At 40.3% G+C, this 14,653-nt stretch overlaps 1 long non-coding RNA gene across 1 annotated transcript in view; it reads left to right on the top strand.

Annotated features, from left to right (window-relative positions):
• Positions 1 to 2,082: 2,082 nt before the first annotated feature.
• Positions 2,083 to 14,653, top strand: part of LOC144589246 (uncharacterized) — a 16,141-nt gene continuing 3,570 nt past the window's right edge. The window contains exons 1-2 of the long non-coding RNA XR_013545271.1: positions 2,083 to 10,796; positions 11,118 to 14,653. The exon at positions 11,118 to 14,653 is cut by the window's right edge and continues 3,570 nt beyond it. This is a non-coding gene — a long non-coding RNA (uncharacterized LOC144589246). The remainder of the gene's footprint in view (positions 10,797 to 11,117) is intronic.

Here is a 14,653-nt window from a genome sequence, read left to right as displayed (position 1 = left end):
CAGTGAGTATACAGCTTGTATAACAGTGTAAATGTGCTGTCCCCTCAAAATAACGCAACACACAGCCATTAATGTCTAAACAACTGGCAAAAAAATGTGTACGCCCCTAAGTGACAATATCCAAATGGGGCCCAAGTAGCCGTTTTCCCTTCCTGGTGTCATGAGACCCATTAGTGTCACAAGTCTCAGGTGTGAAGGGGGAGCAGGTGTTATCACTCACACTCTCTTAGACTGGTCACTGGTCACTGGAAGTTCCACATGGCACCTCATGGCAATCAACTATCTGAGATCTGAAAAAACGAATTGTTGCTCTACATAAAGATGGCCTAGACTATACAAAGATTGCCAAAGCCCTGAAACTGAGCTGCAGCACAGTGGCCAAGACCATACAGCAATTTAACAGGACGGGTTCCACTCAGAACAAGCCTCGCTGTGGTGGACCAAAAGAGTGCCCATGCTCAGCATCATATCCAGAGGTTGGCTTTGGGAAATAGATGTGTGAGTGCTGCCAGCATTGCTGCAGAGGTTGAAGAGGTGGGTTGGGGGTCAGCCTGTCAGTGCTCAGACCATACGCCGCACACTACATCAAATTGGTTTCCAGGGCTGTTGTCCCAGAATGATGCCGCTTCTAAAGATGATGCACAAGAAAGCCCGCATACGGTTTGCTGCAGACAAGCAGACTAAGTCATTGATTTCTGGAACCATGTCCTGTGGTCTGATGAAACTAAGATAAACTTATTTGGTTCAGATGATGTCAAGCGTATGATGTCGAATAGCCCCCCCCCAAATGACCACTGCCTTGCTAAAGAAGCTGAGAGTAAAGGTGATGGATTGGTCAAGCATGTCTCCAGACCTAAACCCTATTGAGCATCTGTGAGGCACCCTGAAACTGAAAGTGGAGGTGCAAAAAGTCTCTAACATCCACCAGCTCTGTGATGTCATCATGGAGGAGTGGAAGAGGATTCTAGTGGCAACCTGTGAAGCTCTGGTGAACTCTATGCCCAAGAGGGTTAAGGCAGTGCTGGAAAATAATGGTGGCCACACAAAATATTGACACTTTGTGCCCAATTTAGACATTGTCATTTAGGGGTGTATTCACTTTTGTTGCCAGCAGTTTAGACATTAATGGTTGTGTGTTGTGTTATTTTGAGGGGTTAGCACATATACACTGTTATACAAGCTGTATACTCACTGCTTTACATTGTAGCCAAGGGTCATTTCTTCAGTGTTGTCACATGAAAAGATACAGTGGACCCTTGACTTACGGAATTAATCCGTATTGAAATTGTGTCCGTAGGTTGAAAAGTCTGTAAGTCGAAAATGCATTTCCCATAGGAATCCATTGAAAACCCTGTAATCCGTAACCCGCCTAAGAAAAACCTTCCCACATACAAAATTAAAATAAATATTAAAGAATTAAACCTTACCTTTTCGAAGCCTTCTTGTGCCACCATTGCCACAGCCGGAGGACTCAGAGGGCTTCAGCGCCGCTGCTGGAAGCCTCTCAGAGCTCCCCCGCCCCCGCTGACGCAGGCTTTCCCAGGGTGGACCGGGCTGGCAGCGGTGGCAGGGGACCTCTGGATGCCTTCCAGGGCTTCTCCACCACCATGGAAGGCCTCTGGGAGGACCCCCCCACCACTGATCGTGCTTCAGAGGCACTATCGGCAGCGGGGGGAATCTCCAAGATGCCTCCCATGGCAGCGGAGAAGCCCTAGAAAGCACCAGAGGCAGATCGGCAGCCTACAGACCGGAAGGGGGAGGCGGGGAAAGCGGCAAACTTGAATTTGGTGCTTTCCCTGCCTCCCTCTTCTGGTCCGCAGGTCGAGTCTCCAGCCACAAGTCAAAGTGAAACTTTGCGGCCAGAGAAGTACGTACGTTGAAAAGTACATAAATGGAGTCGTACTTAAGTCAAGACTCCACTGTACACTAAAGTATTTATGAAATATGAGTGGGTGTACTCCCCTCTGTGATATACTGTATGTGTCCTACACTCTGGGATGATTAAGAACAGATCCTGCCCCTCCTCTGTATGATTATCTTTCAAGTATTAGAAGAGGGCTCTCATACATATCTTCCTTTTTTCTTCCTTTCTCAAGGCTAAACATATCCTGTTCTTTCAGTGTTTCCTCATAGAGCTTCATTTCCAGTCCCTTAATTATTCTGGGTTAGATAATAGATCTTTTGAACAATATAAAATTCTTTCCCTTTCAGTGTCAGTAGAGAAATGATATTGATAAAATCATTTTGAAGACAAGAAGTAATATTTATGGCCATGATTTGACTTCTGTGTACTTAATTGGTATCCTGAGACTCAGTATAATATTCAACATTAATATTTTGTAAACAAGATTCAACAACATGGATTTTGCCAACAACGTGGCATTATGAACAGGCATGGTGAAGCATCCAAAGCTCTTCTGAGATTAACAGATAAATTTTGATACAAAGGGGTGGGGGTGGAGAGAGAGAGAGAGAAAGAGAGAGACTTCCATAACCAAACTAACTGAGGGCTCACAAAAATGTTCCAACCATCATTTTTTAAAAATACACAAACAGAAAAGTAAGTTAAGAGTTTCAGGCTGGAGTTTTCAGATCAGTGAGGTAAATTATGAGGACTCCCAGAGTCGCTGATTTCTGGAATATTTTTTACCTTGTAGAAAAGTCTGCTCCTCTACGTAATAGCCAGTTTGTGCACTGACTCTAAAGCTCATATTTAAAATACGTTTTAAAGTCTTCTGTACATGTTCAACCTCTGGTGAAATTATGGGCTGGATAAACTACAAAAGTGTCATATTCAAGCATTACTCTTCAGTCAGTGCAGTCACCCACTAAAGCACATTTTCCCAAAAGGCTTCACAATGGTTGTGAAGGATCCTTGTGAGAAAACTAGGGCATTTTGAATGACTCTGCAATATCGTCACATTTTTAGGTCCCAGTTCACATTTTGATGGTCTAAAAATAGTGACCTTATTCTTCTATTTGCACACATCCTACTTGTGTGCTACAGCCACAAGGTTTTGTTTCACATTGTTTAGCCAGTGGTTTCACTTAAAGTCTCAAATTCTGCAGCCATATATGGCCTTTGTCAAAAACTTCCTTTAAAGAAAATAACTACAAATATCTAAGTACAAATGAATAGGATAAAACAACATTTCTCAAAATAAAGACCCAAATTATAAAGTGTCATAAAAATGCACCTGTCATCTTCCATAAATAAAGTTAAGCAGATTTACTGTGAAACAATTTACACAGAAGTATGCAAAATTTGGGGGGGGGTGTATTTATGAAAGATTATCTAGTTGTAAAATGCAAATCTGTGAAAAAGTATCCATTTTTATCATCAGCCACATTTTAACAGTTGTCTACTTTAATGAAAAATATATAAATAAATAATGCCGAACATACACAGTACACTTCCTTTTTTCAATTTTTATTTTTAAAAGCACCTCTTATTTGATAAGTCGTCTCTACTCCTGGTGTCTACTTAATTTTTGAAAGAAGATTGGCCTTAAACATATATAGATGCACAGAAAGAAATATGGCTTTAAAAATAAAATTATGGTTGATACTTTAGGTGTTTAAGTTGCTGTCAGGAACACCATAGGCCATCAACAAGTACTTCAGTACAGAAAAGAAAAAGAGGGAAAGTTTGTATATAGGAGAACTTCAAAGAAAGAGGATAAAAGGCCAACCAAGAATAGAAATTTGGGTAACTATTTAATGAGGGGTTGTAATCCAGACATGGATATATTCTATATCTACACACATACTACAGTTCTCTAATTAGTTTTCTGTTCAGGAGTTTTTTTAATACTACAAAGCCTCTAGTTCCCTTCAAGCTATAATTTCATGACTCCCTGGATTGAGAGGGTGTAAGGTGCCAGAGTATTATTTGGATTTCTCTCTCTAGATGTGAAGAGGAAGGTTTATTTATTTATATATTGAATTTATATCCCGCACCATTTGGCAACCAGGCCACTCTGGGTGGCTAACAACAGTATTAGGAACAATATTAAAACACAATAAAAATAAATTAACAAATCCTCGCATTGAGAGAGCCAGCCTTGGATTTCTCTCTCTGTCTAATGTCCCCAACAAGAAAAAACATTTAGGCAAAGCTTGGAGTTGGCCTAATTACCCCTACATAGTTTGTGCTGAATAACTGATCTCCCATCGCTCAGTCAATACCCACCCCAGGAGAAAAAGGAAGGAAGAAAAATCCTACTTTTCTCTCAATTCCCATCCTGCCAATATTAGCCTAGTAATGCTTTCTCTATTAGCAGAAACAAGCATTACAAATAATCCATCACTAGGAAAGAAAATTCCTTAACTGTTGAAAGTAGAGAAGGGCACTACCCAGTGGTTCAGTGCAGTTCATTTTCTGGCCAAAGAGCTGATCTGCCATTTGGAGCCTAACTCCATCCAGTGGGCCCCCACTCAGCAGCAGCACCCTGTGCTCCCTTCAAGTGGTGCCGGCTGGAGGAGGCAGGGTGCCAACCCATAAATCAGTTGTTTGGCTGGGAAATAAACCATGCTGAACCACCAAACCAGCGAGCGGTTCATGCCCATCACTAGCTGGAACTGTCCGAGTGCACAACAGGTTTTCCCATCTCATGCAATTTTCAAAGCATCTCTGTTTTGTTTTGCAGTGAGTTGTCAGGACTGAAGTCCAGGATTGTTTTAAAGTTTGATTTCACAAACACAAATGCCTGCCTAAATCATGCCTCTCCAACACTAACAGTTCCAGCTCTAAACATGGGCTTGCTATAATCATGGGTGTTGTATTTGTGACCTGTGTTAGAAGCTGCAGCACCCAGCACATGGGAATATGTCAAGTAGGTCACCAAGACTCTGGAGCAAATTGAGAGGCAACAGAATCACTGTAGGATCATGAGATACATAGATAAAACTTTTTTATGGTCAAGAGACCAGCCACAAATAAAACATATAAAATATATAAATACTGAATACAGAAGTATACAAAAATATTGGGATCGAATGCAAAGCAATAATCAGTTCTGAGGTGAACAACAACAGCGTCAAAACATCTCCCCTAAATCAATTCCAAAATGTCTACCAAACCATGCTCTAACTACAGAGGCTCGTCCACTTTTAGGGTCCTTTTTCTAATGCCCATTGCAGCAGCAATAAATTTGGCAACACTATGTGTATGCATGGGATTGGAGTTAAACAGCAGCACATGCATACATTGTTGCTCTGTACAACCGGGAAATCGGCCAATCAGAGGGGAGACAAGTTCTTCACGTACTTCCTTGTAATATGTACACCACAACAGGACGTGTTCAGTTGTTTCTATCTGCTCCATTCCACATGGGCAAAGGTGCTCTGCCAAGGGAATCTTTTTATACTGTCCCTCCTGCACTTAAGCCAGGCCAGAGAAAATGCCCTTCTATGCCTGGGCTGCTCCAACTGGGCAAAATAAGGTGCTGCTGTAACCTTGTATAAGCTGTCCTCCCTAAGGTAGAATTCTGGGGCACAGCTTAAATCATTTTGTCTCTTGATGTCCTCAGCATGCTGCTTAATGATTTTCTTTGCCTGTTCCATTCCCATGGTTAACAGAGTCAACCTAGAGAGACCCAAAGTGGCTATTTTTTGCTCAATTAACTAAACCCATTTTGACTTTTAAGGTGTCTTGCAGGATCAATGGTGCGAGACCAATAGGGTGATAAGACAGTCTGAGCCAGTACATAAGAATTGCAATCCATATCCTGGCTTTGATTTTAATTTGACCAGTTTCCAATCTTAGTTTTACATTGGCGACATCTCTGGGGCTCCTAATATTGCCCTCAGGAATTTTGATTGCACACGTTCTAGGGTTGCAATATTTGGGAAGGGGCCCAATTGAGAGCCATACAGTAGTTGGCCTACTGCTTTTGCGTGGAACAATTTAATGGGTGAGGGAATGTGATCCCTTTGTTCTCATAAATTGTAATATTGCAGCAGAATATCTCTGGGCATTTAATGCCACATAATCACCGTGTGCTTTCCTAGAGCCGTTAGATTGGAAAATGACACCTAAATATTTAAATTGGTGGATCTGATCAATTCTATGCTGATTCATCATCCATGTCCACATTATTGGCCTTTTGGCAAAAGACATGATTTTTGTTTTTTGAAAATTAATTATCAGGTTTTTCTGCTTGCTATATATATATAGACAACCTTCGCAAAGCTCTTCTAAGCCCAGTTGGGGTCCTAGAGATGATAGCTGCATCATCAGCATACAGTAATGTTGTTATATGCCTCCCTGCGATTTGAGGGGGATGAAAGTCAATAGTTTTTAACTGGTCCACCATAGAATCAATGTAAAAGTTAAACAAAAGTGGGGCCAGAAGGCAGGCTTATTTGACTCCTTTTTGGCTGTGAGCACTACATCTTACCTGAAGTGAGATATTTCTATAGAGAGCCTGAATAAGTTGAAGTAGATGTCTGTCAATGTTAGAAGCCTCTAATTTCCTTCATAATTTGACATTGATATTGAGTCAAAATCTGCCTTGAGATCTATAAAAGCTACATGGAGTGAGGTTGCTGTATCAGAGATATATTTTTCAATAAGATATTATAATATCAAGCATTGGTCAATGGTAGATCGACCTCCCCTGAAGCCTGCCTGCTCTTCTGCAAGTATCATATCCTGCTCCAGCCAATCTTTAAATTTCCCATATAAGTTCCTGGTATATAATGTACAGATTGTGCTAAGGAGACTAATAGGTCTGTAGTTTGCAGGATCATCTCTCTTTCCCTTCTTAAATATGGGGACTATGATAGCAAATCCCCAGTTTTTTTGGAATTCAGCCAGTAGTATCAATATACATGAATAGCGATGCTAGAACCATAGCCCAAAATTCTAAATTATTTTTGACCGCCTCTGGAGGAATCAGATCTTCTCCAGGGGCTTTTCCCATTTTCATCTGGGCTATTAAATTGTGTATTTTGGAAGTTGACACTGGTGACAATGACGGAACATCTTCAAGTGTGCTATTCCATCTCAACTGGACCACATCTGCGTCTTTATATAAGTCTCAAAAGTGCTTCTCCCATGTCTTTGGGTGGATGTAACAATCTGGAAGTGTAGGCCCAGAGGTTGGAGAGATCTTTATCAGCCACCAGAACAGATTCAAGTCCTTAGATTTTGCTGCTGGAATCAATTTTTTTCCAATTTTCTTTCTTTTGCACTAGTAGCTTTTTATAGCTTTTTTCCTCTTTCAGAAGGGTTTGAGCCACTTTCAGATCTGAATTTAATTTATAGGCTTGGTAGGTGCTCTGTAAGACTTTTTTTTAGCTAGTACACATACGTTGTCAAACCATGGCTTCGAAGTTGGATAGTGCCATTGTTGGGTTGCTTTTGCCTTACCAGTAACAGACCGTTTCAGCTTGCAGATCAGCTCCTCATAAGTTTCCACCGGGTTGCCTGTATGTATTATAGATGTCCTAATGCTTTGTATGGTGTCAGATGCAAGTAAAGTCCGTAGATCCAAGTCCACCTTTGGGGTCCATTTGACCCGCCAGTATATTCCCTCCTCAGGGAGTATCATGGGTGGGCATTGATTGTCGCTTCTTAGATAAGGAAAAGGGGTTTTCATAATTAGTAAGACAGGGAGATAGCTGCTTTGGAATTTTGGGGCTACTTCCAGATTCTCCAGTAATGGAATTAAATCTGATGAAATGATTAAATAGTCTATTTGGCTCATTCTAGTTCCTGCCAGGTAGGTGAATTCAGCTGGGTAGTCATTCCCATATGCACCACTTAGAATGTGCAGGTTAAACCTGGTGGTCATTTGATGTAGGAGGAGCCTGGCCTAATTTGCTTTCCTATCTTTAGATTGCCAATTAAATGGAAGTCCATTTAGGCCAGGTGTAGGAGGGTATGCTTTAGGTTAAGAGTATAGGGCTTGATTGTTTATTATCAGCAAATCCCACATTTATTATCAGCAAATCCCAATGTTCAAAATGGGCAAGGATGGCCATTGCATGTTGCTTAAAGGATGGTAGCAGCCTTGTGTTTACACACAGGGATGTGGCAATCAGCACTCCTAAGCCTCCCTTGCATCTTCCACAACCTACCCCAGAGGTTGCACTGATGGAGTGTGAGTGAAAAACATTGATTGACACCTTTTCCTGGACCCAAGTTTCTTGCATCAATACAATGTCCTTAGAGGAAAGATCTTCTCTTGATTCAGGGTCCTGGGAGAGTCCGATCCATCCATTTATATTCCATAATATGAGGGCAATTTTATTTGTATGCTTGTCTGGTACCCGTCATTGCACCTCTGAAATGACACTTGCTGTCTCCTGAGCACTCCCTTCACCTTCACGCTCCTTCATGGTCAGATCTGAAGTCAGTCCGACTGGGGGAGCAGGGGAATCTGTCAGGTGTTCTCTCTCTAGCACATCAGCTTGGGAAGGTATCACTGCAGAATTTGAATAGTATTCTGATGTCCTTGGGTCTACTTGAAGGATTGAGGAGTTCTGGTATACTAGTTCTGGTCCATCACCATGATCTAAAGTAGCCTGTATTCTTGTTGAATTACGTAGTCCTTCAGTTAGTCCCTCAATAAAGGTCTGTGACCCCTGGATCTCAACCAACGTCCATTCTGGCTCTGTAGCGGAAATTTCTCTCATCTCAGTGGAATTATTGGGCTGTTCCGATTCAGAAGGTAGCCTTGTTGGAGTTAGCACCTTTAGTTCTGATCGTGGATTTGAAATTAATATCAGTTTAGGGCAAGTATTCGTTTTTGCTATCAGCTTCTCCTTAGACAGTGCTGAAAGAAATAACCTGTCATCCAGCCCTTCTTTTTCTTTCTCTTTCAGTTTCATTTCCCACTTTTGATCTTCATCTGTGGTACCAATGATATCCACAATTGGGTCCGATCAACTCAAAAGGGTTAAGCCTTCCTGGTCGGAAGAATCAAGATCTAGTGTACCTTTAGTGTCAAGATCTAGTGTACTCTGGAAAGAGGCCAGAATTTACTCATGCACTCTTTTTCTTTTCGGCATTAATAGTTCATCCAATTTATTCCTAAGTTTTGAAAGTTCATCCTGTTTATCAGGATAGATCCTGTTGAATTTACAGAAGCTGTTTGGTGCAGTTTATCCTTATCAAGGCCAGTCTCCTCCTGTCCCTGTGGCTAATGACGGAGTGGAAGCATAGTTAACTCTTTTGGCTCTGGCAAAGACTCTAACACCATGCTCTTTAAATACTCTTTGAGGCATTATATCATAACTTCTTAAATGTTGGGATAAATGCAGCAGTTGCAAGGGAATATCTGACAATTTAAAATCTAAAAGCAATCTTTTATAACAGTTTTGCGAAGGCAGAAAGTGGAAGTGATTTAGCTCTGCTGGAGCAATATCTCTATTCATTAATTATATCAGGGAGGAAAGAATTCTTTTTTGGTTGTCCAAAGCTGGGTATCTCTTTTGGGGAAGCAAATTTGAACTTGGTTTGTTTGCAATACTCTTTGCACTATTTCTGCCGTCATTTGCTGTAAATGCTGTGTTTGTTCACGTTTGGGACCTGGAGGGTGTAGAGCAATGCCATCCTCCTCCTCCACTCCTCTTTGGTCTAGCTTATCTTCTAGATAGACAGGCATTTGGGTTAAGGCTTCTAATTGCCTTTCCATTTTACTAATTTTCCCCAATACCAGTAGCAGGGTCTCTGCTGAGAGGAAGTACACTTCACTCAAACATACAATGCAGCAGTGTAGATGGGGGGGGGGAGCATTTACTGCCTTCCGACTGTTTGTATCTCGTCCTGAAGATTTATTCTTTCTAGCATTCCCTTCCTTCAGGGTTTTAGTTGGTTTAAGATAAGTTGATTTATTTATCTTGGCATTTAGCAGGCAGTTTCCAGCTTCTTGACACACTGAGCTACTATTAGGCACTGTTGCAAATGTAGCAGGCCTGCTTTTAATACTGTTGTTTGTACTCACAGTGCCTGTAGCCCCCTTGGAAGGAAAAGAAGCTTTCAATTCTAAGCTGTTTCTTCTTTCTCTCCTTTTTCTCCTTCTCCTCTCCAAGACTGATAGTGTGTTGTCTTTTCTTCAAACTCTTCCTCCCTATAGTGCATATGGAGTCATTTTTTGTCTTGTTTGTGGCTTCGTTTATCTTAGCAGGAGCAAGAGCTGTATCTAGGCGATGTTGCTCCCTCACCACCTTCCCCACCATCTTCCCAGATGATCAAGATCTTTCTCTCCCCTGATCTGCCATAGTAAATGTTCCACTCCACATATTAGACTAGGAAAGATATGGGCAGCTTGTGGCACTCAGATGTTGTTAGACACCAGTTCTTATAGGTGTAGCTGACATAACTAATGGTGGGGAGAGAATGGTAATTGTTATCAACAACATCTAAAGGGCTACAAGTTGCCCATCCCTGATTTATATGGTGCAGATCCAGTCAACTAGTATTGGAACTTGGAAACCCCACTTGGCACTTGAGGTCAAGATTCCTCAAATACCCTGAGTGAAAGCTGTTACATAATAAAATAGAAAACCCCAGTCCAAGAGCCCCTTTGGTTACACACAAATGCATAGACTAAACAGGTGAAAGACACATGGATCTGGTCTCTTTAATAAATTTTGGAACATGTGGCTTCTCATGTGCAAGTGAATAAAACTAAATCTTAAAAATTTATGTTCATTGTATCTTTAAAAGATAGTATCTTTGCATCTTATCACCCTATAGGTGCATTATACTTCAAAAGATTGCAGCTATTGTGAACAAGCTTTTGAACTACATATTTTCCACTCAAGCAGAGGAATTCAAAGTGCAGGTAAAACAAAATTAGACATTGTTGAATGTCCTGACTGGTGATGATCCATCAAAGTGAGCCATACTGTGTCACAATTTTATTTTTTAAAACATGAAATTTATTTCAGAAAGGTTTGATGTACCCTGAAAACCAAAATGACATGGATCCTGTACATAAAAGTTGTAATAGGAATAAAAGCACATCAGTTCTGATCAACAGAACCATAGAAAAAGAATTGATCAAACAAAACAAATAAAGACAGTAAACTTAAATGTAAAGTTTGTGAAGTTGTCATAGCAGAGAGGATTAAAACTTCCATCTACGTTTCATCGTTCACACTAGAAAGAAGACATTGGAACATCACAGAAAAGGAAGAAAATCCAAGTTAATGTGAAGAGACATTGTTTACAGGACATGTTTCCATTCTGAGGTTACAAAACAAGCAGAAGTGGCATGAAAAGAGTAAGACATAACTAAATCTTTGGCTGTTCAAGAAATGTACTACAAGTAGGGCTCATGCAGCCATTTGGTGTAATTCACAATACTCAAAAGTACTCCTAAAGCAGGACTGAGCAACTTCCCACAGTTGAAGGGGATGTACTAGCTAGCCATCCCAGGACCCTGAATGCCCCCAGCCACCTCAGCTCTACTATTTCTGAGTGCTTTTCAACTACCCCCTCCCCTCCCCTTAATTTGTCCACATTAAAAAAAGAAAGGCCAATCACCTCCCAAGTAGTCTCTGAGGAAACGACTGGTCACAGGAGCCTGAGCCAAAATTAGGCCAAGAGGAATATTATTTTTAAACCAGAAATATCTTTGTGTCACTTCATTTGGACAACAGTCTCTGGGAGGTGGGGGGAGGAAATGACTTGAAATGGATAATCTTGCCCCCAAGAGACTTAAGGGGACATAAGTAGGATGGGCTAATTTTCTAAATAGGCACCATTATCTAAATGCCGTGGCAATTTTCATATTAAGCACATTCATTGTTGCTTTGTTTTTCTACCAATACATCTTGCCTTGGTGCCATTGATATAGTAACCCCAGAGATGAGAGAACCAGTAGAGTGTAATGATTAGCATGTTGCTCGTGGAAGAAGAAGACCTACATTCAAATTCCTACTTGAGCATGGTCAGATCCCTACTTTGGATCTGGGGCCAATCAGAACCTCTCTTAGAGGATTGCTCTTGGAAGGAGGCAAATAGCAGCCATGTACATAGATGGTGCATAGAAAAAAAATAATGGCATTCTATCATATATGCCTGGAAGCATTCTCATTAGATAAGTGTTCGGGTTTTTTACCATCCATTTTTAGTAATGGCCAACTGCCTTCCCACCCCCAAAAAACATATCCAGGGCCCCTCATATAGAATAGTCACTGACTGTAATGGCTGGGAGTTTCTGAGAGTTGTAGTCCAAGAAAATAATGTTGCAAATCACTGATTCCTAATAAATGCATCTACTGCAATGGAAGGCCCATTTAACTTAATAGGACGTATATCTGAGTAAGCAGTTCAAACATCCATAACCCATATATGTCCTTAATAGGACATATATCTGAGTAAGCAGTTCAAACACCCATAACATGAAAAATAGTGTGTAGAATTAGTCCTTTTAAATAAGACATTACAGTTGCCTTAGCATTGTTCAAAACCTTTTCCTGAAATTACATATGATTGCAACCATAACCTTAATAAGTATGATACCAATACTAACACTACATTTACCCTCTTCTTTTTGGTTTTTCCAGTTCTTCATTTCTCTATTGTAGCAACTAGCTAACATCTTAGCTATGTTATCAAAAGCCAACAAGAGATAGTAGAGAACTTTGACAAAAATGGCAATCCAAGGTATGTTTGGGCATTTTTATGACCAAAGGGTGATGGCTGGGCTTGGATGGGTCATATGGGGATTTCTGAAGGAACTCACCCCACCTTAACAGGTCACAGGGAGTCCTTGAAAATCACCACAGTGCAGTGGGGTGCTTTTCTTTCTGTTTGATGGAGAAGCAGCATGACAGGTAGGCGAGAAAGCTGCTCTGCCTCCTGCCAGTTTGAGTGCTTTCACTCCCATAACTCAGCAAGAAACCCCGAGGCCAAATTGTGGGAGTAGAATTCCTTAAGATATAGAAGTCCTGTCCATAGTCCATATAGTGCATATAGTCTATATGTGTGTGTGTGTGCATGCAAAAAAAACTTTAGTTTTTTTTTAATTTTCTGCATACAGATTATTCTGGATTTCTGAAAGAGTCTTAGTTATAAACTGGACTGTATTATGGTTTGAAGAGTCTGGCAGATAAGTTGCCATTGCTGAACATATGAGGAAAAAAAAGGTCATCTTATGTGGTCACTCTGCATGAATGGCAGGTATAATCCAAGCTCTGCCTAGAAGCCAGAAATTATATTTCAAGAATTATAAACCAGAACTAACAGTAATGAAAACTAACTTCACATTGAGTTAAAAGACAAGTCAGTTGAGATTTGACAGTCTGTTAATTGAAAATGTGGTGAGATTCAACATATTGCTATTAAGATACTAGGAAAGCATGATTATCAAATTATCATTTGGCCTAAATAAACATGCCAACTTTGTTTAAATGTGCACACACGCACAATAGGTTTATATTAAGGTTTTGTCACACTTCATGTTATCAGATAGACATACATATAAATAGATCTAGATCTTGATATGTATTTGGTGGAGAACTTAGGGTCAGCTTCTAAGGAATGCAGGCACAATATTTTAACCAGAATTTAGAAAGTTACTTTAAAAAGCAATAATATATTATATTATAATATATTATTATAGTTCCAAGGCCCGTACCTTAATCGGATCCAGCTACCATTACAGTTACAGTTTTAAAGAAATATTGTTTTCATTTCTGGTATTGAAAAGCAACTGCCATTTCTTGACTGTAATACATTTGGTGTTCACATAAGGTTTACTTAACTTACTGAGGCTAATTGCAGCTAATTGATGACATGCTGAGGAGCTTCTCAGTTGTGCAGTGGGGCATGTGACCAAATGCTCTTCATCAATTAGCTGCAATTAATTGCAGCAAGTTATTACATGAATACCAAGAGGATTCAGGCTGTTACTTTAAAAAGAAAATCAAAGATGCTACAAGTTTTGTATCTTTAGTACGAAACATACCTTAGCAGGGAGACCACATATGGCGGAACCCCCACGTCACACCTGTCCAGCATGGGAAGCTCAATGGCAGGAGCCTATGAGAGGACAGGAGGGGCAGAACCAGAAGGACAGTTAGACAGTTGGTTAGGCAGTTAGAGAGGAGAGTTGGAGAAAAGAGGTTAGAGACAGTGAATTGAAGAGAGAGAATTAGGAGATTGAATTGAGAATCAATCTTGGAAAGTTGGAATGCTAGAGAGAATAGGAAAGAGTTTAAATGCATAGAGAATAAATAAACAGTCAAAGAATATTGTAACAGTGAATAAATACACATACAAAAAGCAAATTATATTTAATGAATAATCCTAAACATCTGTGAATTTCTCCGGTGATTTGTATAACATCTATAATCTCTATCTCTATAAATCTGTTGTATTGGCAGCATGTGTCTAAGATATATCTATTTGGTATTGAGTGAATAATACCAGGTGGCAGTGTGAAGTGAGGAAATGCATCCAGAGGGTAGACTTGTGTTTAAGTAAAATAAAGGACACTGGGTGGATGCTACACCACCCATGTAAATTACACCACAAAAAGACTGAATTCTTCATTGGCCAAAATCCCATTGTTTACGGTATAAACCACACTGAATCAATGGGAATTTACTGAATCATTGGATCATTGAATCAATGGGAATTTACTAAGTGGACTCCTCCAAGTTCTGATGATTAATGTGGACCCAACTCTAG

The sequence above is a fragment of the Pogona vitticeps genome, chromosome 4, assembly GCF_051106095.1.
Source record: "Pogona vitticeps strain Pit_001003342236 chromosome 4, PviZW2.1, whole genome shotgun sequence".
Classification (NCBI taxonomy): Eukaryota; Metazoa; Chordata; class Lepidosauria; order Squamata; family Agamidae; genus Pogona; species Pogona vitticeps.
Note: the sequence above shows the minus strand (reverse complement) of the source record. Positions and strands in the feature narration are given on the sequence as shown.